The 25,963-nt window shown below is 35.4% G+C and overlaps 1 protein-coding gene across 1 annotated transcript in view; it reads right to left on the bottom strand.

Moving 5' to 3' along the window:
* The window catches only part of LOC134798077 (probable beta-hexosaminidase fdl), a 165,013-nt gene that overhangs the window by 86,992 nt on the left and 52,058 nt on the right, over positions 1 to 25,963 (bottom strand). The gene's annotated exons all lie outside the window — the stretch shown is intronic.

The raw sequence follows: 25,963 nt of genomic DNA, 5'->3' as shown, positions 1-25,963 counted from the left end.
GTCGCTAAGGAAATACTTTGTGTACGTATAGTATCTATATAAGCTGTGGTTTGTTGTCAGCGAAGACAATGCATCTTAAAAATTGTTGTAAAATGTTTGAGTTACCTACTCTAGAAATGGACTTGAGTGTGACTCTACAGAAGACTCGAGTATTTAAAAGAACTAAACCATGACGACTGGAGTAAAAGTTCTCAAGGACTCAAAACTCGAAGCCTTTTACCAACTCTATTATTTCTGTCTACAACCAAGATTAGGTACGTTGAGTACTTCGTTACATGATCCAATCAAAGTGTAATAATCAATTGCAGGCTTGTTAAGACTGGTTTTTGATTGGCAATTAACGACGTTCACTGTTTATCGGAATTACTTTGGCTTTCCTGTGGTTACATTCACACCTGCGCATGATAGTCGCAGTTTGCGTGATAATGACACTATTTAGTCGTGCAGCGTCGTTTTAAAAAAATAACTGCATCCATCATACAATATTCTAAGTGTAAAGAACACCAAGAGATTGTAAAGTTGGTCAAGCAGATCTTGCCAGTAGAAAAAGGCGGCAAATTTGAAAAATGTAGGCGCGAAGGGATATCGTCTCATAGGAAATTTGAATTTCGCGCCTTTTTCTACTGACAAGATTTGCTTGACCATCTATATTTTCCCTGCGATGCTTAACGGAACGATCATAATATGCCAACGGCATAATTATATACATTTATGTTACCCACATAGAAAAAACAAAACCTATAGCTCAGATATCAGCATAAAATGAAGGTCGCAAAGTAAAATTACAATCATATCTGATGCCCAAATAGAAACAGAAACCTTTCTGTATTGGAATATTTGTACAATTATTTTCCTACCTCCTTCTACATTTTCAAAATCGCTTTTAATACAATTCGGTACACAGCAGAACCGTCTTCAAGCCTTTGTTTTTGGGTTGCACAGTTTTAGCAAAACTAGAGTCACCCAGAGTAAAACTGACCAAAGTGTCTTCTTGAATCTTATCTCTCGTTGAACACTCCTTGTTTGTATCTGTTATTCGATATGGTTTTAAATATTATAATAGATGTAATACAATAAATAATCATAATTATATATTGCTTTAATGTAAACTTGGTTACCTAATGTTCGCGGAAAACTTATTTAAGTATGTACAATTTATTAAATTCTTACATTTAAGAACATTTTTTACACATCATATTGCCGTACTTACATTCATTATTAGTGTCATTGTTTCCAAATTATGTCACCACTCAAAATAATCATATTATTGAGTCAAACAATACGTAGACAGATTATTTTTTACCTATTTCTATTCTTACCGGCTAATTTAACCGTTTCACAAATAACAATTAAATGTATGTTTGAGCTTATTTCCTTTAGATCCTATAGACCTCCGTTAGCTTAAATGTTATTATATTAGAATTTCCATATTTATTTCATTTGTCTGGAACTTTGGAAATTACTAACGGAGTTCTAAAGGCTTTAGAATTTTAGGCTAGGCTTTAGAATACAACACTGTCTTATGACTAGTATAAGATTAGTATAGGATCATAATGATGACCAGCACATTTTTTTTATTAATATTAATTTTGTAATGTTTCATAACCAGTGATCGGAATAGGCAGAGTATATTTACCTACACTTGGTAGAACATAGATAAAAAGTGGAGACTTCCTTACGACAAAATTTTTTTGCGGGACTAAAGTCCCGGGAACTTACCGAATAATTAATATTGTTCTGAATAGTACAAAAAACAATGCAAACTGCTTCAATACAATAAATAGGCATAAAATAAAACAACCAATATATAAACGGATTTTTCTATATATTTTTTAATAAACTCTCTTTATGTACAAAGTTATTATTACTTTATTAAGTCTAAATATAAATAACATTGCAACTCAATCTACAAATACAAAATTATTATATTGATTTAAACTAACACCATTTTCACACATACCTATTATTAAATGAAAACGGGACTTAATCGCGTAACACTTATATTTAATATTTGGCCCAAGGTTTCGGATGTCACATTACGTCCGTGGTCAGAGGCATACGGGTAGGGAGTTGTGTCAACATTTTCTAGCTATACGAGTTTTTGGAACTACCCGCACTTGATTTCCATTAGTTACTTTTATGCTAGGGTAAGGTGCTACGCGATTAAGTCCCGTTCTCATTTACTTTACAAAATTATTTGTCGTCACTATCAGAATCACATTCATAATCATAACATTCATTCATTTCAGTACTATTATTATTCTCCTGGAGATGACTGAAATATATTACTATAATTTTTTCCATATTTTCAATTTTCAGTCTATTTTTTTTCACGCTTAAAACCCATTTGTATGTAGAAAATGACCGTTCAACGTCTACAGATGTGAGTGGTGCAAAATTATAAATCAAATCATCATCTGCGTCAATCCCTTGAACAAGGTACAGTACGGTAAGTATAATGTATGTAGGTTTAATACATTACACGGCCAAATTATGAACATAGGCAAGTGACTCAAGTCAATAGTCATAGTTCGTGACCATATATTTCAGCCTTTATTTTCTTACCTTCGATTACACATACACACAATGAAAAGGATAAAAATGTTAAATAATAAATACATTATCTTACCTTGAAACTTGGCAGTTTTGCAGTATCCGTGGTGTTTTCAGTATCCAGTAATCGCCAAATCCAATCAAAGCAAAATCGGTGTCCGAGTTCAGGCCGTGTGTAATCAAGTATAGCAGGCGAAATTCCAGTAAACAAGCAAATGTCAAATATCCAAAAAACACAGTATCTACACTTCCGTACGTACTCGACAAGGGATAGTAAGAAACTGATGTCAACTTTCTATTTAATGCATAAGAAGGGTTGCAGGTAACAGCGATAAGTGATAACGACATCTGCTTTGTCTTTTAGACGATAACAATGGAAATTACAATTAACATAGTAGATAGTAATACTGTTATTTCTATCTCTTTCACTTAAACACAGCTGGTATTGGCGTAAAAGAGACGGACAAGTTTGAAATAATATAAATACAATAATGTTATATTATCACTCGTAAACTAGTACAAACTTGTAGTGTTGTGGTTACTATTTAATTTTACGTACATTGGGGATACATTATGAGATTTTATTTATTTTACTGATTTTTAAATCCGGGAAGTCCCGGTAAAAAAAATTATCGCAAGGAAGTCTCCACTTCATGACTTTGTTCCACCAAGTGTAGGTAAATATACTCTGCCTATTCCGATCACTGTTCATAACAAAGCTTGCTACTTTAGAATAAGATTGTATACTATGTATGTTTTTCATAAAATGTCGCACCGTGTAATTTACATTTTGATATAGTATGAAAATTGGAGAGTTTTCTTTTAGCACAATTTTATAAAATATCAATGTTTTAGCTTTAATTTTTACATTCCCCAGTTTTATAATTATTCTAAATGTACATGTGTTCCAAATATACCCATGGACAAATTTAGAGGAACGCAAATAAAAGGTTTAATTAATTACTGGGTTACAGCACCTAAAGTAATTTCAAAATTAGTAATTAAACTTGTTTTTTTGCTTTCCTCCAAATTTGTCCATGGGTGTACAAACTCCATGACGGGTCAATTATTTTTTAGCCTCCTGAGACCCGGAAGCAGTTTTTTTGTTGTTGAATTTGGAACCTTTAGTTATACCACAGAATAAATAATAGTACTAGGTACAGAAGACTCGCTCTCTAACAAAACGCGTCTGTTACGATCAGCACAGATATGGCCGCTAGGCGGCGACAGTGCCACGCGCGGCTAATGGCTTTCCCCAAAATTGGGGCGGAACGGATGTACTTTTAGCTACCTGTAGCAAAGCGACGAAATCGAGGAGTGAGCCACGCCTGTGGTTAAACAATAAAAGTTCAAAATTGATTGTGGAATTTGTACCAAAATTTGTTCGAGGGGGCTCAGGAGGTTAGTGTTAGATGCAAGTATTTAAATATGTATATAATTAGGCGAAAATGTATTTTTAACTGGCGATAAATTAACCAAAATTAATTAAATAAAGGAGTAGATAAATATAACTGTTTTACTTATTACTGAAATCCTTTTATATTATGAGGTAAAACTTACGCTCTGTTATTTCTATCCCATATATTAAATTGGTCCATTATCAATCAATTCAATCAATTATTTATTTAATTCAAGATAACAGAGATCCCATTGTGTTAGTATTACATATTATAAGGCTTAAAAACTATATTAATACTTAAAAGTCATGCAAACCAAGCACTGCTAGTCATGCAAACCAAGCACTGCTAGCACAGAAACAGTGCATCAGAGCTATTTGTAATGTAGACATATTGACCTCATGCAGACCTCTATTTAGAAATATGAAACTTCTGACTGTGCCATGTATGTATTTATATGAAATCTGTTTATTTGTTAGAGTGCATCCTGAACTTTTTACTAGATATAAGGACATTTGTCAGTTTAATACGAGATACCCTAATCGTCTCGTCATACCTGCTAAAAAGACAGTATTATATGGAAAGAGCGCTTATTGTATGGCAATAAAAATTTATAACTGTCTCCAAGATGATCTCAAAGTACTACCACTTAGTCTTTTTAAGCGTAAACTTAAGAGTTGGTTGATACAGGAATGTTTTTACTCAATTGATGAATTTTTCGACTTCTTCAAATATGATTAGATACTGACATTGTAATTAGATTAAGTATGACATCTGTTTTGACATTGTAATTATAAGTAGGGATATGTATAATATTAGATTTATTAGCATTATTAATAGATGTAGCATATCTAGGGTTTGTGTTTTGCATGCCAGTTGCTGGTGAAGTATGCATGTGCTTCTTAATTGCTAATCCATCTTTTGTACCATATTTTATGCAAAATAAAGATATTTGATATTTGAAAAGTTATATTAAACTTTAATTAAATTTATCATTATGGGACAACAAACGTGATCAGCAATCATCCTTAGAATGCTGTTTGTGCTATCCCTGGTTCTACGCAGTAATGAGGCCGCTTTCTTGCGTATGATTGATTGATTATAACTCTTGATCAGTCCTTGACTGTCCCGAGTATCAGGTGACCCAGATTTTATAAAAAGGAGTCCGTTTAGGGGAATTAATAACGCGATACCTTTACAAATTTAATTTTCTGTGACCGAATGAAAGAATAATGTTGGAGAGTAACCTTCATAAGTCAAATAATATTTTGTAGGTAAGTTTTCGGCTAATTGGAAAAGTTTTTTGCTATGCTTACTTACTTGAATCTGTGTTTTTACTTTGAATGTCGAAATCGAGAATTTGTCTATAATCTCATCTGAATTCGTAACAAATAGTTAATAATACCTATATAATCTCAATCTGTCAATCTCTGTCTGTCTGTGTATAGTCAATCTGTGTAAGAATGTCCTATATATTTTTTTTTATAATATGTGTCTGACTGAATGTACCTAAGAAGGTAACTAAATTAGGACGGAAGGGAAAAATCGATAACAATCACGTAAGTACTGGCACCAGTGACCGACAAGAACCAGTAACTGACAGAATTTTTGGAGGAGTATCCAAGAAAATAAGGGTAGGTACCGTATTTCTTATTTTGGCAACACTGTGCAGTAGCTACTGGTTCCTGTCGGTCACTGGTATTACTTTATTACGTCTACTTTCTGTTCACATGATGCAACATTTGGACGATCGAACCCATGTAAAGTACTGCATCTCAAATGTTTAGTGTTTAATACCAAACCACACAGTGACTTGCGGGAGTGACAAAATATAAAATGTTTGTTTCTATAGGTATTTCAACCGTCGTTATCACTGTCTACACCTTATAAAACAATGTCCCCCGCCGCGTCTGTCTGTTTGTGTGTTTGTATGTTCGCGATAAACTCAAAAACGAATTTGAACGAATTTTCATGCGGTTTTCACCTATGATAGAGTGATTCTTGAGGAAGATTTAGGTGTGCAATTTGTTAAGGTTTTGTGTAACCCGTGGGAAGCCGGGGCGGGTCGCTAGTAAACAAAAAAATGCAGTCGATATGCAACAAAGTTGTGCCAACCTCGACGACGGCTCCTCAATATAACCGTTCAAGTTTTTTAATCATCCATTTCTGCGGTTAGTCACGCTTAGGGTTTGCAATCCGGATCCGAAATGTATGAAATTATCCGGATCTGGATCCGGATCCGCGGATCTTCCCATACATTTCGGATCCGTCGTGCAAACCCTAGGTCACGCTCTTAGGAGCTTCCAACTAAAGTTCTATTTACAATATTCCATCAGCAAACGGTAGCCAAGTTTACAATACCAGTTTAAATGTAAAATGGCTTATGTATCTTGTAACCGCAGTGCGCTTACATCATTGTGGTTTTGTTTAAGTACTACAGATGAGCCTGTTTGATTTACTAATGCATTTGGGTGCATCAATGGGATTTATTTGCTATACCTATATCGCTTGAACCGCTTTAGTAATGTTTATGGCGCTTTTGTGGGATGCCTTTGCGTGTATGACTTGACCATTAGCAAGATTATATTCGGAACTCGGTCTATCGAGGTACGTACAATAGGGTATTATATGCGTATGTATTTCTTTTGTTTATGACTTCGCCCAAAGGAAATTTGTCATTCTCGGGACTAAGGTAAAGCAAATAGTAGGCATAGCAACTTGAATTTTGATTTACCTACAAGACAGTATTCCCTCTACTTTTAAGCGCCCCGTCTGTCTACCAGTCGTGGGTCGTGGTTTTTGTGTAGTACGTAATTTACAAATTTTGTTTAATGCGAATTTAACTACATATTAATGAAGAGTACCTATTCACTTTGTATTATATTCGTAGTCCGACAATAGTTATTTGTACAACAAGAGATCAAAGTTTGATATTTCTTCGAGTGCTTATTTTGAGTCCCGTGCAAGCGAAAGATTCTATAATAGATTCACGAGCGTAGCGAGTGAATCTAATTTAGAATCTTGAGCGTAGTAAAGGACTCAAAAGCGCACGAGATGTAAATAACTTTGATCTCGTGTAGTACACAACATTTTTCACACCTTAGCAGTGAGAACATACCTATTAGACAACTTGAAAAATGTAATCCTTCTTCGTCACTTAATACCTATGCACTGATGTTTTCTTAAGATATACAAACAATTAAGTTTAATTACCGCAATCGAACACAAAAACAAAAAGTAATAATAAATTTCAGTAAAATAATATGGAAATAACGAACATCAACAACTGACACTTCAACCGACAACTTTTTTTTTGTAAAAAAAAAAACTTTGTAAGATACGGTCCGAATTGCGGATACGTACTATTTGTCAACTATAGTAGAAATTCTTAAAAGTAAAATAATTAATTTTGCGTGAATTGTATAAGAAAATACCTAAAATATAGTATTTTTATGAAATCTTAAACTTTATTTTAATTAAATAATTATTAAGAATTCATACTCGTACGGAGCTCGTACGTGGTTTGGAACGATGCGTTCTGAAGTTTTTCGGGGGTCTATTATAAACAGTCAATATACCGTTGAATGTCGTTTGAACTTTTATTCGTCTGTTTCTTTTTGCTAACAGTGTGAAAGGGACAGAGATAATAGAACCCAAGTATTTCGAACCTGTATTAGACCCCGCATGTTGAAATGACATTTGACTATAAAGGTCACTTGAATGTCATTTTGTCTCACTCAGTGAGCAAAATCGCATTTTGCTCACTATTTTTAAGAAGCAAAGTACCCTTGTTCGAGCTGCTGAGGTGAAAAATAACTAACTGACACTTGATTGTGATTTCTAGGTTTGACAAAGTAACTATGTACATAGGTATAGATATACACTTACATAAAGCTCTGAATTTGCCATAGTATGTATAGTACAAGGCTGTCCACTATCTGCTATGAAATAATCCTTATGTATTTCGGACACGTCGCTCGTAGAGACCCGGATAGATTAGAAAAGCTGATGAAGTTGGTAAGGTCGAAGGGGAAAGAGGACGCGGTCGATCGCCTACCCGGTGGTCAGACTAGATAAAAACCAACACCGACTTGCCAATACCTGAAGCTATTAAGACCGCCGAGGACAGGAACACTTGGAAAAGCATGGTACATCGCGCAGGAAACTCTTCAAACTATTAGACACAACCTTCAGCAATGAAGACGCCGATTAAGAAGAAGTATAGTAAATTATATTTAACGACATCGTCTGGGACGTCTCAATTTCTTGAGCCAATTATACGCGTACTGTAGGTACTATGTTACAGCAAACTGTCGGGTCAATGGAAATCGCATGTTTACTTGTAAGCACATTGCTGATATAACCTGTGAGATTTGACCTTGATGATCTTGATAGCAAAAATGTATGTGAAAATGCGTTATAAAACTGACATTTTTTTTCTTTTTAAGTCGATAGTCCTTGTGATTCTGAGTATAACCCAAAAGTTGATGAATTTTAGAAAAAAAGTAAATTTTATTAATATATAATTTTTTAAAATTAGCTTTGCGGTTTATATAAAATTTTGTTAGTAGTAGTAGCAGTTGCACCGCCCACAATCTCTCTGCTTTGCCTTAAGGTTGACTGGTAGAGAATGCTTTTGGCCTTAAACTAATAACGCATAGACAGATAGTCCCCATACGGCTAACCTTCCAAAAGTGAAGCCGAAACACGATCGATGTGTGCGTGGGAGGCTCGTGTGTTACTCTCAGCAACACACACACATATACAAAAACGTGTTGCCAGTATATAGATATTTCCCTCAAAGTGGGGATTTAACAATATCCTTAACACTTGGTTATTGATAATTTGTGTGTAGATTTAATAGCAAAAGCTTTTTATGTTTATTTAAGGATTTTTTGCATTAGAGTCCTTTGTGAAATAAGGTTTAAATAAAAAAATTGATCCATTTTTACAATTTTTTATTTAAAATGTGCATGAAATTACTACATAATTTGAAATAAAATTATGAAATATTTAAAAATATATAATTTTTATATAATTACACAAGGAACTTCAATTAAGCGTATTAATTTTAGAATGTAAACGTCATGTGACGTCGCACTTGAAATGGCTTCAATAGGGATGTACGAACACTCAATCTATGCCTTATAAATCTATGCATTTGGCATTAAGTCCGCCTTTTGTACGATAAGTTTTTCTTTTGTGCAATAACGTTTGGCTACAAATATCATGACCACCAAAAAATACTTTGGTACCCTAAATAAAGAAATCTGTCGTACCAAAAAAAATTACTGAACACCAAAAAAATAAGGCCTAAAATTACAAAAGTACCACCATTTTAATAACGACTGCACTTCAAATTGTATTCAAATACCAAATATATTGAATGATCACCAAAAATCATTAATGATCACCAAATCTTGAAGACCAAATTAATGCGATATTTTCATCTATGATTACCAAAAATTGTATACATATTACCAAATAAAGTAAAATGATACCAAAATTACTAGCCCCTCCCGCTCAATCCCCCGTACACCGCACCGCATACTTACCTAACCTAACCTACTTTCTAACTAGATAAGTGGGTTAGGTTAGGTTAGAACTGCGACCCTTACAGAAAGGAAATGCTAATAAAAAGTGGGTTAGGTTCGGTTTGAACTGCGACCCTTACAGAAACGAAATGCTACTAGAAAAGTGGGTTAGGTTAGGTTGGAACTGCTACCCTTACAGAAACTAAACGCTACTAGAAAAGTGGGTTAGATTAGGTTTCAACTGCGACCCTTACAAAAACGATATGTTACTAGAAAAGTGGGTTAGGTTAGGTTAGAACTCCGACCCTTACAGAAACGAAACGCTACTAGAAAAGTGGGTTAGGTTAGAACTCCAACCCTTACAGAAACGAAATGCTACTAGAAAATTGGGTTAGGTTAGGTTTGAACTGCGACCCTTACAGAAACAAAATGCTACTAGAAAAGTGGGTTAGGTTAGGTTTGAACTGCGACCCTTACAGAAAAGAAATGCTACTAGAAAAGTGGGTTAGGTTAGGTTTGAACTGCGACCCTTACAGAAAAGAAATGCTACTAGAAAAGTGGGTTAGGTTAGGTTTGAACTGCGACCCTTACAGAAACAAAATGCTACTAGAAAAGTGGGTTAAGTTAGGTTTGAACTGCGACCCTTACAGAAACGAAATGCTACTAGAAAAGTGGGTTAGGTTAGGTTGGAACTGCTACCCTTACAGAAACAAAATGCTACTAGAAAAGTGGGTTAAGTTAGGTTTGAACTGCGACCCTTACAGAAACGAAATGCTACTAGAAAAGTGGGTTAGGTTAGGTTTGAACTGCGACCCTTACAGAAAAGAAATGCTACTAGAAAAGTGGGTTAGGTTAGGTTTGAACTGCGACCCTTACAGAAACGAAATGCTACTAGAAAATTGGGTTAGGTTAGGTTTGAACTGCGACCCTTATAGAAACAATATGCTACTAGAAAAGTGGGTTAGGTTAGGTTTGAACTGCGACCCTTACAGAAAAGAAATGCTACTAGAAAAGTGGGTTAGGTTAGGTTTGAACTGCGACCCTTACAGAAACGAAATGCTACTAGAAAAGTGGGTTAGGTTAGGTTTGAACTGCGACCCTTACAGAAAAGAAATGCTACTAGAAAAGTGGGTTAGGTTAGGTTTGAACTGCGACCCTTACAGAAAAGAAATGCTACTAGAAAAGTGGGTTAGGTTAGGTTTGAACTGCGACCCTTACGAAATCGTACTAGAAAAGTGTGTTAGGTTAGAACTGCGACTGTTACAGAAATGAAATGCTACTAGAAAAAGGTGACGAAGTGGATTAATTAATTTAATAGATTAAATATTTGCACATTTTTAATTTAAATGTGGTTACAATTTTGGTGATATACTATTTTTCGGTTTACAATGATTATTTTGGAGTCATTTGCTTTAATAGGATAGCAAGATTTAAAAATTTGGTTATAATTTTACATTAAAATGGAGTTCTAATTTTGGTGGTCATTTACTATTTTTGGGTTCACAATGATTATTTTGGTGTCATTTTATTGAATAGGATAGCAAGATATAAAAATTTGGTTATCATTTCACATTAAAATGGGGTTTGAAATTTGGTATTCATTTACAATTTTTGGGTTAATAATGATTAGTTTGGTGTCATTTCCTTTAATAGGATAGTAAAATGTAATAAAATTGGTAATCATTTCACATTAAAATGGTGTTATAATTTTGGTGGTCATTTATTATTTTAGGGTGGTAAAGTAGATTTTTTTGGTATTAAATTTTACTAAATCTGGTGATCAGTTAAATAGCAGCCATAAAGTTTAAATAAATACATAAATAAATGGTACACTTTTAAGTGAAAATGCCCAGGTACAACTTATTTTTTAAATATATAATATACATATATACTACAACTTTAAATATATAATGGCCCACAGGGTAAACATGTACAGTCGCCATCAGATATATCGCAGCGGCCGAGATACTCAAAAATATCTGAACGCGCACTTTAACGCCTTACCAATAGGGGCGTGTTCAGATATTTGTGAGCACATTTGCCGCTCCGATATATCTGATGGCCATTGTACAACACAAGCAAATGTTTGGGTAAAGTTTTAACCGGTAAACGAAACGTGCCAACAGTGTTAACAGGGTGCCTTGAAGTTTTAACAACGGGCACACATAGTTAAACATAGTTACAAAACCTAAGCATAAGCAAGAGGGAATAACCACTCAGTAAAAGTAAAAGGGGTGCTAGCCAAGATGACAATCTGTACATCGACAACGCGAAAAGAAAGTAAAAATGTGTCACGTAACTATTTCCATACATTATAAGTTTCGATTGGGGTTTTGTTTTTTATCAACGATTGTCATACTAGCTAGGCCCCCATATAATTAAAACCTGTCAATTTCACTTGGAAATTAAATAAATTAAAGTATGGACACGAAAAAATCTGGTCGTGCATGATGATTTTAAATGAATGAGGATTTTCAAGCAGCACTTTTATTAAATGATTTGTGGATATCAAACTACATAATATACAATCATAATATAACGTTATAGTTGATGGTGCTCAGAGCATAAAAAGGTCAACCACGGCGTTGCATGAACAAGAGATTTCCTTTGGCAGGATTGGTCCTTAGGACCCAAGGATGGATTTAAGAACCCAGATTTTTGATGCAGGTGGGGGGGGGGGGGGTGTCTGCGACGTCTGAGGTTAATAATTCTTTAAGTTTAGGTTCTAAGTCAAGTTTAGTATCATTTTAAACTAAATCAAAGATATAGATTTCATCCAAATCGGTTCAGCGTTTATTGATTCCCCATACAATCCTAAACCTTACCTTTTATTTTTAAGGGATTTTTTTTGGAATAAAAACTATCCTATGTTCCTCCACGGGACTCAAACTATCTCTATACCAAATTTTATCTAAATCGGTTCAGCGGTTATTGAATCCCCTTACAAATTTCCACCTCCCTTTTCACACCCTTAGGGATTATTTTTGAGATTAAAAGTATCCTATGTTCTTCCCTGGGACTCAAACCATCTCTGTACCAAATTTCAACTAAATTGGTTAAGCAGTTTAAGGGTGAAGAGGAATAAAAAAAAAGTCTTTTTTTCATATTTTATGTGTTTTTACTTCGGAATGGTGCCGGAATGATATCATAAATGAATTCGGCATCCCCGAATTATACGAAAACGATACCAAACTTGGCCTAGTAACTAAAATAATATAGATATCAAGATAAAGTTGAGACCAATCCTGCCAAATGAAATCTTTTGTTCATGCAACGCCGTCGTTTAGGGCTTCCACCCTCGACTATTAAGTTGTTTGTGAGTTTCAGCATTATATATTCCACGATACATTTAAAAGATTTATCATATCATTCATGACCAGATTTTTTTCGTGTCCATACTTTATCCGCTTGTGTTTCTTTTTTGTATTGTTTTTTTAGGTGTGCAATAAAGAGTATTTGTATTGTATTGTAAATTTAATCGCTATGCAGAATAGGGTTGCTAAATAGCACAGAGAACGCTAACTGCCGTTTGGAAAACTGTTTACTTGGAGAGTAATGGAGTGGAAATAAATTATTATTGTAATGCTTCGATTTAACGCAAAACTAATTAATTATACTAGCACGGAACGATTAATGTTCCGCGTCGCGTTGTTTATCCATGGGTTCAGTTTTAAACAGGTCATAGAGGTTGTCCAGTTAATGTACTGTACGATATAATTGATATAGGATTACTCGTACATTACACAGTTTTATTTAGCTTTTCTCTGTCAGTATACAGATTAACTGGTAATTCGACGATGAAAGGGGTTATTCTAGCTGATTTGCAAAGATTTAAGCTTAGTCAGCCGGGGGTAAAAAATCATTGGTTTTCATAATAAATACTACTTACTTACATCTGGATAGTAAAAACACATTTTTCCAACAGATTTTTTGAACAAAAACCTGTCAAACTAATGTTTACATCAATACGAGAAGCAATTATAAATTGCCTGTCAAAGACATCCGTGCGAGCGAAATAATCGCAGGTACAGTCGCCATTAGATATATCGCTCCAAGGCGCTCAAAAATATCTGAACATGTACTTTAACGTCTTGATAATAGAGGCTTTGTTTAGATATTTGTGAACACCTTGGCCGCTCCGATATACACCGTGTTTTTATTGAATTCCGTTAACTTCGGGGTATGGTTAAGTACGTTTAAGAAAACTAAATGGCATAGTTAATTTTGAAAAAAAAAAATTTTTTTTGCTTTTTTTTTTCAGAAAAATTAATATTAAAAAGTAATTAAATGTAGCATATAGCGTTGTTGTAACACGGGCATTACATTTAACTAAACCAAACAATTGAAATCTGTGACATATCAATGTCAATTCGAACATCGATCGACCGAGATTTTACTTAAGTTTAGTAGCAAATGTATGAACTCATTCTAAACACTAATCAATATGTAACCCGGCCTTAAGGCAAGTGTACAAGCTTGTAGAGGCCTTATAGGAAAAAAATAAAATATTGATTATCTTCGAAATGGAGTTAATTAGAATATCGTTGTCTTTGGGAAAGTTACTTGATTTAAGCTCAGGTATGCACCCTTGAAATTAACGGAAATCAAAAAAAACACGCTGTATCTGACGGCGACTGTACCAAGCACAAGCGGCGACTGTCACGTGGAATTCTAAATGCATCTCGCAATTCAAAAACTGTAAAATGACGTCGTCGGATCGAAAACGGCTTGCTTTGCGAAATTCAAACCAGTGCCTATGAAAATAGGATTCGAAATTGAACAAATAGAAAAGCGCTAAAAGCATTGCTGTGCTGGCCATTTGATTCGATGCCATTTCTTGTTCTTGCTGCTGACAGTGTAAACTTTAGAAGTACGTGCCTCTGGGGGATTTCAGGAAGGAATATAATTTGAGTAGTGGTTCGGCTTTTATTACAGATAGGGTGTGAAATCCATAAAATATCAGGAATCTACCAACTAATATGTTGGATTTTTTAAGGGACACTTTTGGCGTAATTTTGTTGTAGTTGTATTAAATATTAAAATATCTGGGAGACTCAATAATGCGCGTTTTCCCACAGACAAGACGATTATGGGGGTTTTCGGGGGCGATTTTTCGCCCCCGAAAACCCCCATATTAGCAAGTTTCATCGTTTCAAAAAGAGTTGCTCGTTTAAAGGTACGAGTATTATACATAGATAGATAGATAGATAGATAGGGTGTGAAAACCATAAAATATCAGGAATCTACCAACTAATATGTTGGATTTTTTGGCGTAAATTTTTTGTAGTTGTATAAAATAGAGAGTAAATAAGTTGAGTAGTGTAGCATAAAATATGCTTTATGCTTTTCTTTTCATTTTGTTTTGTTTCTTTTCTTAATTAGTTTTCTTGTATTTTGTATTTTCTGTTTTCTTAATTATTTATTCTGTGTATCTTTTGCAATGTTTTAATATGTATCTTTTTGTGTTATCTGTCGTGGCATCACCGAATGGGCCCTACGGAAGACCAGCGCTGGCTTTATAGCTAGCATTATGCTGAGTTGGGTCCATTTCGTGATGCACACTTATTGTTCTCTTCTGTTCTTGCTGTTGTTGTCTGTACATGTTCGTACATGTTTTGTGATCGTCACGAATAAAAATCTTTTATCTTTATCTTATCTTTATAAAATAAAGCGGGAACGAAACCGCCGGTTGAAAAACCGAATATCGTTAGTGTTGTGTGTAAACAGAGTGACACCCCTAAGTTAACTTACAACGCTCTAGTATTCAGTACGGTTACCATCAGTACGGTTACCATCAGTTTGTCACTGACATAAACGCCGTCGAGAACGTAATTTACTTTCTATACATCCCGTTTGCACTAATATGCGAGTGCGAGCGAGATGTATAGAAAGTAAATTACGTTCTCGACGGCGTTTATGTCAGTGACAAACTGATGGTAACCGTACTGTTTGTCACTGACATAAACGCCGTCGAGAACGTAATTTACTTTCTATACATCTCGCTCGCACTCGCATATTAGTGCAAACGGGATGTATAGAAAGTAAATTACGTTCTCGACGGCGTTTATGTCAGTGACAAACTGATGGTAACCGTACAGGTTGATAAACAAGACCCAGTGCGGATAGTACGAAAAACTCGCGCTAGATGTTGATGTCAACTTTAGCCAGTCTTTCTCGGAGACCACGGGGACAATGCCGTCCTCGAAACGTCGAAGGTAATTTTAAAGTTTAAGCATACGTCATTAAGTCGCGTTAAACTAAATAATAATGTGTTAAATAAATCAATATGATTGTAGCAAGCGTATTTATATAAAATTATGTTAATGCTGTAATCTTATGAAGTACACGCCTGTAACTATTTCTTTACTGTATCTAATTCTGTATATAGGGGTGCGTAACCTAGTATTTATTAAATCTTTATTTAAATAATATCTACGTAGCTGCCAGTTATATTACCACCTCACCTGATGCCGGTAATACCAGCACAATGGATGCTCAAGAGGCAGTCGCGAGCCCTCAGGGTGCTCCATCGAAGCCCCGCGAGACTTCGAGCCGTCTTCACTTGCTAAATCTAGGTGAGACGTTTACACGTGAAACCATTCATAAAGGTTATATCGATTTAATATTGAAATAAATTTTAATTACTGTACCATTTTTACACATTAGTAGTTTCCATACATTGAGGTGCCAATCTCTCACTGGATTATTAAAACAGAAGTGTTCACATCAGTGTTGGCCGAAAGTTAATGCGAATTGAAAATGTTGGCCATTAACCATTATAAATTGAACCTTAAACCGTAACGGACGATTACAGATTACGGTTCAATTTATAATGGTTAATGGCCAGCATTTTCAATTTGGATTAACTTTCGGCCAACACTGGTTCACATTGTAACATATCGACTAAACTTAAAGTGTCATTCTATGGAACTTGCTAACTATATTGAAATTGTCTCTGAATGATGTTGATGAATTTACTAGTGACTCTTTTGTTTACATAGTTAGCAAGTTCTATAGAATGACACTTTATATGATTATTAGGTTAAATGAAGATTAAGTGAACACTAACAAAAGTTATTATACTAATAAAAGGTACTATCGATAGTCATCTCAGCCATAAGACGTCCACTGCTGAGCATAGGCCTCCCCCTTGGACCTCCATACGTGCCGGTTGGAAGCGACCCGCATCCAGCGTCTTCCGGCGACCTTAACAAGATCGTCTGTCCATCTTGTGGGTGGACGTCCTACGCTGCGCTTGCTAGTCCGTGGTCTCCACTCGAGCACTTTTCGACCCCATCGGCCATCTTCTCTGCGTGCAATGTGGCCTGCCCATTGCCACTTCAGCTTGCTAATCCGGTGGGCTATGTCGGTGACTTTAGTTCGTCTACGGATCTCCTCATTTCTGATTCGATCGCGTAGAGAAACTCCGAGCATAGCCCTCTCCATAGCTCGTTGAGCGACTTTGAGTTTTGAGATGAGGCCGATAGTGAAAGACCACGTTTCGGAGCCGTAAGTCATCACTGGTAACACACACTGATTAAAGACTTTCGTCTTGAGGCACTGAGGTATGTCGGACGAAAAGACATTACGTAGTTTCCCGAACGCTGCCCAACCGAGTTGGATTCGATATCCAACTACTATCGATAGTACGAAAAGGAATCTAGAGTTTTAGCACATCATCGTTTTGCGGTTTTTTAAAGTGAACAGGTTAGACGATTAGACTATACTATTTTCCCCTGGCTGACAAGACAGACAGATACAACAAGAATGAACCGTCAAATAGGATTTCAGTTAGTACCTAGTATATCACAAAATACCTAGGTTTATTTCAAACACCCGTATCAGCAGTGTAGTGGTTAATGTTAACCGGGCCAGGCAAACATTCACTCTCATCACGCTGAGCATAAACAACATGTATACCTAAGCTAGAGAGTTGCAATAAAACTAGGGAATGCAATAACCGGCCAAACTTCATAACCGGTTTCGGTAACGGTTATGCCCGAAAAATAACCGAATATCGGTTATAATCGGTTACGGTTATTTTAGACGAAGAATTATAAATTTACAATGAAGTAATTAAAAAAATACTAAAATCTTTGTTTTAGTACCTACAGTATTAGGGAATGTGAGTAAAAGTCTTCGTTTTTTAATAAAACACACCAAATACAGTAAAAGTAAAATATGACCTTGAACGTGATACAATATTCAATAAAAATATTTCATAAATAAGGGAAGTAAATTTGGTATATTTTTGTTATTAAAGTCCACGAATGACAAAAATTATAGTCACAGGCGTCACAGCCAAAAATGGCAGGATTTTGTAGTCATTTGATGATAAAAACATACAATTTAAGTCATAAATAAATAACCGAAAATAACCGTAACCGGTTATTCGAGTTTCCAATATTCGGTTATGAAATTTTGTCAAAATATTTCGGTTACGGTTATAACCGATTTGCATTCCCTAAATAAAACACAATAATGTAAAAATAAATCTAGGTTAACAAAATACTTCATTGTGACGTTTCATTCCAATGGTTCGATTTTGTTGAGGTAGTTTGGTCGAGTTCGTTAGTCGCCTATAACAATTTTGGTAATGGTCACCACTCAAGAACCTTTACGCCCCAGCGGCCGTCAGTGCAAAAGAATGTGCCCTGCCTATTGCAACTGCTTTAATACGTATTATCATATGTATGATCAAACTTAACATCCGTAAAATATGGTAATCCTAAGGACCGACCACAGCGGCAGCGGCAGCGGCAGCTTTTTTGTCCGTTCTCTGCGTAAACGGTGCGTCAACTGTTTTAGAGCAGCGTGGGGCCGATCTTTTAACCAGTGTCAAATTGAGTATAGTGAAACTCCAAGTGATCAGAAAATAACCTGTTGAACGGCAAACAGTACCAATAGTATATAGCGGATAAAACTACGCGTCGAAAGTATCTGCCATTCTCGAATAGTTGTACAAAAAACAATTATTTATCTGTAAGTAGGTATGTAAAACAATTAGATACCTAGTTTTAAAAGTTATGTAGACATATTTATATTTGTACAGCTATTAAAGGGCGGCAGATACTTTAGTTGACAGACTGCACTCCGTTGCCGGCAGCCGCTCGAGCCAGCAAACTATATTCCCTTCAGAAAGCATGAAAAGCGCCGTTAATTAAATCTCTTACTGAAATTAGCTGCGAAGCGAAGAGGCTGGTTAGCTTCGTTACAGGTTTTTATCTATTTTTAAAATGGCGCTGTTGGAGGTAACGGCACGGATTGAAAAGAGGACATTTATAAAATGTTTCAGCTTGCAGGTTTTAAGGCATAAATATTTACTCATGGCAAAAGAAATGTGTTCAACCGAAATCGGATTCTTTGCCGAAACCGAAACTTCGGCCGAATCCTACCGAAAATGCAGTTTCAGCGCGGCTGACAAGTTCGGCAGTTTTTTGGCCGAAACCGAACCTTCGGCCGAAACATGCTTTTTATACCAAAACCTGCCGAGAACAATACTTCAGTCGGACACTAATAATAATATCATAGGTTAGTGGATTGTTTTACTCTCTAACAACCATGCCTTTATGCTAACATTTCATTAAAATGTTTTTTTTATGCATATCAATGTCAATATAACTGACGCTAATAGTTTAGATTTAATGCCTTCACACATGAATGAATAGTTCTTTATTCAATTTTCATCCAGCAACCTAAATTAGCCATGCCGAAAGCGACCTTTATTAAGTTATGTATGTATGTAACACAGCGTGTCGAAATTGCTAACGGTTGTCGCAGGCTAATTTCAATTTACTTTTCTTTTTCAGTTGATTGTATCATAGCAAAGACATATGTAACTCCGTATAAGATGAATAAAGAAAAACGTGCCTCGGAAATCAAGAAAAAGTCATTCTCGGATAGATGGCACACCTTTGGCCTATGGTCGGCTAGATGGCGTTGACGACACCATTTTATATTTAACAATTTTAACACATAGGTATCAGTGAATGAACATGGGTCAAAATGATATAAAAATAATAAAATCATTTATCCATATATATAAATTTTTTCGATAGTTTTATACGTTTTCATTTTGAGTTTTAGTCGTGTGTCGATAGACGGCAGTAAATTTACTGTGACTACAAAATTTACTATGACAGGACCCCTCTATACTATCTATTTTCTTTGATCATAGCTACGCTTAAAACGACACGCTAATACTCGTAAAAATTAGCAGTAATCTAGAGTGACATAATTCCCGAATATACCATAGTATTTTAATTTATATAATAAACTGTCATTACATCTCTACTACATGTAAGTGGCGATTTTTCGATCTCACATGAAACCGAATGTGTATAGTGCGTCAAGCAAATCTTGTCAGTAGCAATGTAAAGCAAACTAAAGTAGGGCAACACTCAAAGAGTAGTATTGCGGTAAGAAAAGCAGCAATGGAAAAGGGCGGGAAACTTCGTGCGCGGCGGACGCGGTTTTCGTAACTAAAGTTTTGAAATTGTATTTTTAAAGGATTGGAGTCTGTATTTAGTGTATATATTTGTAGATTTAGCTTTAGTTTTTAATTTTATTAAGTAGTTAGGTGTACATATAGGGATAAGTGCTAATTATATGTAATTTATATGGGGGATGGCCAGACCCCCGACCCTGGGGGAACGATTCCCTCAGGGTCGAAAACACCAATAGATATTTTAATTTCCGCGATAGAGTCATCGATGGATACTGATGCGTCAGTATCAAATACTACGGACGTAACTTTAAAGAGAAAAATTCTTTCACGGATGTGTACCAATTGTAATAAAAGAAAACGCAAATCTGGGTCAAGCAAGAATAAAAATACAGATTGTGTTTGCGTTGCTGAAGCAAAAATAAAAGAGAATGCTACCAATCATCCACAGCCAACAGTAAATCCGAATCCCATTGTAACCTCGAATTCTGAAAATACAAATACTCTTAATAATAACTCCCCACCTACTCATGTGCCTGTTGGTCGTGACCGCTACCAACAGTCTGACATTGCACCTTTTGTTGTACATGTTCAAAAAGAAGCTACCAGTGATGGCACAACTCTCCATCCTATCACTTTTGGTCGTTTTATGCGACAAAATAACATTCAAGGTGTTGTGAACGGCAGTCTAAAGAGAATAGGCAGAAATAGAGTCAGCATTGCATTTGCTACACACACTGATGCTAACAATTTTTTAAGTAATGACAGCTTAGGAAATAACAAATACAATGCTTTCATCCCAACTTCCAATGTCACACGAATGGGAGTGATCAAAGGCGTACCACTTGACTTGACTGATGATGAAGTACAGACTTCTATTAACCTGCCAATTGGCTGTGGGCCAATTATAAAAATTAGAAGAATAAAAAGGAAAATTGTTGTCAATAACACTACTCAATTTGTGAATACTGGTACCATTATACTTACTTTTGATGGGCAAGTATTACCAACCCGGGTGTACATGTGCTACATGGCCTTGCCAGTAGAACTATATATATATCCAACAGTTCAATGTTTCCTTTGTTGCCGCTATGGGCATGTTAAAAATCAGTGCCGCTCAAATCCAAGATGTTTCAAGTGTGGACAAGGTCACTCTGGTGAATCTTGTGATGTAGAGGAGGATGACTATCAGTGTTGCTTGTGTAAAGGTTCACATCAAGCCACTAGCAAAAAATGTTTAGAATTTAACAGACAAAGAGCTATTAAAGAAACTATGAGCAAAAGTTGCATCTCTTACATGGAAGCTTCCAAAATTCACCCGCCTGTGTCTAAGGTCTCATATGCTGAGGCTTTGCTTGCAACACCAGTGTCATCTTCTTCACAAACACAGCATGATTCACAGAGTTATCAGGATAAAATACCAGAGTTGAATAACCAATCTTATAAAAAAACTGTTTTTCTTAAACCCAGGGCTCCTGTAAAGTTAGGCAAAGGGTATGATAGGTATGCTCATTCAGAAATAGTAAGACAACCAGTTATTCATAGGGAAAAACCTGTTTTTAGTAGTGGTAACTGTAGTAGTAACAAAGAAGAAACGCCTAGTATTGATGCTATAGTAAAAGCTCTTATGAATTTAATGTCCCAATCTAACACAGTATCACCGTCCAACGTTGCAGCAGTTATTAATGCTTTATACCAACTCAGAAACAACAATAATGGATCAGAGAGCCTTAGTGGTTCAGTGGAATGTTCGCAGTCTAATCAATAGAAAACAAGATTTAATACATGTTATTAATAAACATGATCCCTTTCTAATCTGTCTTCAAGAGACATGGTTGAGAAAGGATTCAGTGTTTAAAATACCAGAATATGTCTGTCTGAGAGAAGACAGACCTGATGGGTATGGTGGAGTGGCCATACTTGTCAAAAACTCTTTAACATATAATTATATCACTCTACCTGTACATAGTGATGAATTATCTGTTATAGCAGTGGTTGTAAATAGTATTTGTTATGTATCATTATATTATAATAAACCTAATAATAATATTTTTAAAGAAATTGAAGAACTTTTTAAGTTCCTGCCTAAACCATTTGTATGCTTAGGGGATTTTAATGCTCACCATGAGTTCTGGGGCTGTGCTCAAACTTTATACTATGGAGAAAAACTGTTGGAACTAATTAGCTCATGTAATTTATGCATATTAAACACTGGATCTCCAACAAGGCTCGCTCGAAATCCAAGTGCAATAGATCTGTCCATTTGTACTCCAGATCTTGCTTCATCTATATCTTGGTCAACTGCAGTCTCCACTTGTGGTAGCGACCATTTTCCTATTCTCATTACCTTTCCATACTTTAAGAAGCCTCAAAAGCATGTCAGACAGCCCCGTATTAAACACAAGTTAATAGACGATAAATGGGATCAGTATAGAGAGGCTGTAGAACAAAAAATTAATAATTTGCCAGAAATAAGCCATTTGAATATATTAGACAGTTCACAAGCATTTGCCACAGCTTTGGTTGAGGCTGCTAATGAAACCTTTCCATTGAAAAGTAGTGGTCCAGAATTCATTCCATCCCCACCTTGGTGGGATTCAGACTGCACCCTTGCAGTTAAACAAAGAAAGGAGGCAGAGAAAAAGTATTGTCAAGAAATGACTGATAATAACTTTGATAACTACTTAGAAGTTGCTAAATCCACTAAAGAATTACTTAGAACAAAAAAGTTTGAAGGGTGGCATAGGTTTTGTAAATCATTAAGTCCTAATGTTTCACCATCTATAGTTTGGCAAAACATTAGAAGATTTAGATCAGCATTTAAAGACACACAGAGTAAAATATCTGCAGTTTTAGCAGAACAAGTCATGGATCGTTTGGGCCCACCTTACGTCCCAGAGCATCCTATGATTTTAAAGCCACTCATGTTATCTAATAATAATTCTGAAGATGTTTTAAATTCCCCTTTTTCACTTTTTGAACTGAAAGGAGTACTTTCATCAACTAAAGACTCCGCACCCGGTGAAGACGGGATTCCTTACTCTTTCTTGTCAAAACTTGACGATAACAGTCTTTGTTACTTCCTTTCTTTGATTAACAATGTTATGATAACAGGCTCTGTTCCTAAAGAGTGGAGGACTCAAACATTGATTTTAATACAGAAGCCGAATAAACCCAATTCAGATCCCACATCTTATAGACCGATAGCTTTATCAACTGTACTAGCTAAAGTTGCCGAGCACTTAGTAAAAATTCGATTGGAATGGTTTCTAGAACATAATAAACTTTTATCTTGTAATCAATTTGGTTTTAGGAAAGGTAAATGTACTCTTGACAGTTTAAGCATTTTTACCACAGATATCAGAATAAGTTTCTCTAGAAATGACTTTTTAGTTGCTGCCTTTCTAGATATAAATGCTGCGTACGACAACGTCAACATTTCAATCTTAAAAAATAAATTAATTCAACTAGATGTTCCCAACTTTTTGATTAATTTTATAATAAATATGTTGCATGAAAGGTATATAAAGTATTCATTGGATCAGTCAGGAAATGAAGTCATTAAAAGAACAGTTTGGAAGGGCCTGCCACAAGGATCTGTCTTGAGTCCTTTACTATACAACATTTATACTTATGATTTGGAACTTTCTGTTGAAGGGCAGGTAAATGTTCTTCAATATGCCGACGATTTGCTCTTATATGTTTCTGGGCGATCTTTAGAAAACATTAGTAAAGTATTATCATCATCTTTGGGTGCCTTAAATAATTGGTTGAATAATAATGGATTAGATCTTTCGCCGTCTAAAAGTTCTGTTGTAGTTTTTTCACGAAAGCAAACTATTCCACCTATTAACATAAATTGCAATGGTATTCCATTATTAATTAAAGATAATGTAAAATTTTTGGGAGTTATACTGGACCGTAAACTTACTGGAATTCCTCATTTTGAATATATTGCATTAAGATGTGAACGAAATCTGAACATTTTAAGATGTCTGACAGGAGTCTGGTGGGGGGCTCACCCTTTTACTATGAGATTGCTATACAACGCTTTGATTAGAAGTGTTTTAGATTATGGCACTTTTCTTCTACACCCTGGAAATGTTAAAGCTATCAAAAAAAATTGATACTATTCAGTCTAAGGCTTTAAGATTGGTTATAGGTGCAATGAAATCGAGTCCAATAAGTTGCTTACAAGTAGAATGCTGTGATCCACCTCTTACGTTTAGAAGACAGTTTCTCTGTGATAAATTCTTTTTCCGTACTCTGCAACTGGATTCTCATCCATTGCTTTTAAAATTAAAACAATTAGCTGATCTGGTCGGAACCTGTAATTATTGGTCCCATAAGGATTCTCCTTGCCTTGTTAAGAGTTTAAAAAAATATCAAGCTTTAGAAGCACCCACTTACAGAAACGCGACTCTGCCTTTATATCAACATGATTACAACAGTCTCATTACAGATCCCGATATTAGATTTAACATAGGGTTATCTAAAAATGATATTAATCCAAAAATGGAATTTATGAATTTTCTTAATATTGAATGGGCTGATTGGCACTGTTTATACACAGACGCCTCCAGACATGGCGATAGGAGTTGCGTTGGTGTTGGAATTTTCCATTCACAATACAAAGGATTACAACTTATCAAACTGCCACCTGAAACTTCCGTCTACACTGGTGAATGTTATGGTTTACTTAAAGCTATAGAATATATACTTATGCTGAAGATACCAAAAACCATAATTTTTTCAGACTCTCGCAGTGCTTTAGAAGCCATAACGAGGTTCCCATTTAAGTCTCATAAACAGTCTCCAGTTGTCTTTAATATTAGAAATCTTTTATATAAATGTTCACAGAAGAGTTGTGCTGTCGTGTTGGCTTGGGTACCAAGCCATGTGGGCATTCCTGGGAATGAAAGAGCTGACCAATTGGCAAATGAGGCTATTCACGTGGGAGACATTGTGCCATACCATAATTATTGTCATGACTTAATAAATTTATCAAAAGTTTATTTGTATGAGGATTGGAATGGGATTTGGAATAAGGAAACCTCAAAAGGTGAACATTATAGGCATATTCAGCCGTCAATTCCAAGGAAACCATGGTTTAACAAAATGTTTTTTTCGAAAACTGTAACTTCTGTTTTGTGTAGAATGCGCCTGGGGCATGTTTGTTCCCCGGAGCATTTACACAGAATAAATAAAAAGCCGGATCCTCATTGTCCTTGTGGTGACTACGGGGATCTGAACCATATTTTCTTTGCATGCTCTCTTCATGATCGGTCTGATTTCCTTTCCAGCCTTGAATCATTACGCATCCCATTTCCTACATCCATAATTTGTTTGTTATTTAGCAACTCGTATGATATTTATAAAATCATATCAGTATTTTTAGAAAAGAATGATATAAAAATATAGTTAATAATATTATAATTATATATATTACAGTAAATCCAATCCTTTCCTTTCCAAATTTTCGTCTTATCCGTATTTCCTAATTCCTTGTTTCCCTAACTTTTAATACCTTCACAACTTGACATTGGCTAACGTTCCAAAAGCCATAATAGAAAAAAAAAAAAAAAAAAAAAAGCAGCAATGTACAATGTACATCGAACCAACTTTTTTTTTCCGCTGAGCGCGCCCGTCAATTCAAATTGTCACTCGCGGATTCTCTATTGAAAATGTTTGAAATTGTTATTAATAGGTATGGACGGACAATTTAAAAGCGGTGTGTGATGTTGATAAAAATGATTAACTAATTTGAAGGTCTCAAAATAAAATTAGAAGTGGACTATGCCGTTAAACAAGAATGTATTCAGAATAAAATCATTGCTTCAGCAGGTAGATGTCCTACTGGATTTTAATATTTTATTAGATTTCTCAGTTGACACTGTAGGCATTGTAGGCATCTTAGCGTTGATTAAGCACAATCTTATTTAATATATTGGTATTTAATGATCACAGCAGAAATATCTCTTGAATTAAAATCGATTCAGAATGTAAACAAAGATGATGGGTGTCATTCGCGATCC

Source organism: Cydia splendana, chromosome 16 (genome assembly GCF_910591565.1).
Source record: "Cydia splendana chromosome 16, ilCydSple1.2, whole genome shotgun sequence".
Taxonomy (NCBI): Eukaryota; Metazoa; Arthropoda; class Insecta; order Lepidoptera; family Tortricidae; genus Cydia; species Cydia splendana.
This window is presented reverse-complemented; position numbering and strand designations above follow the sequence as displayed.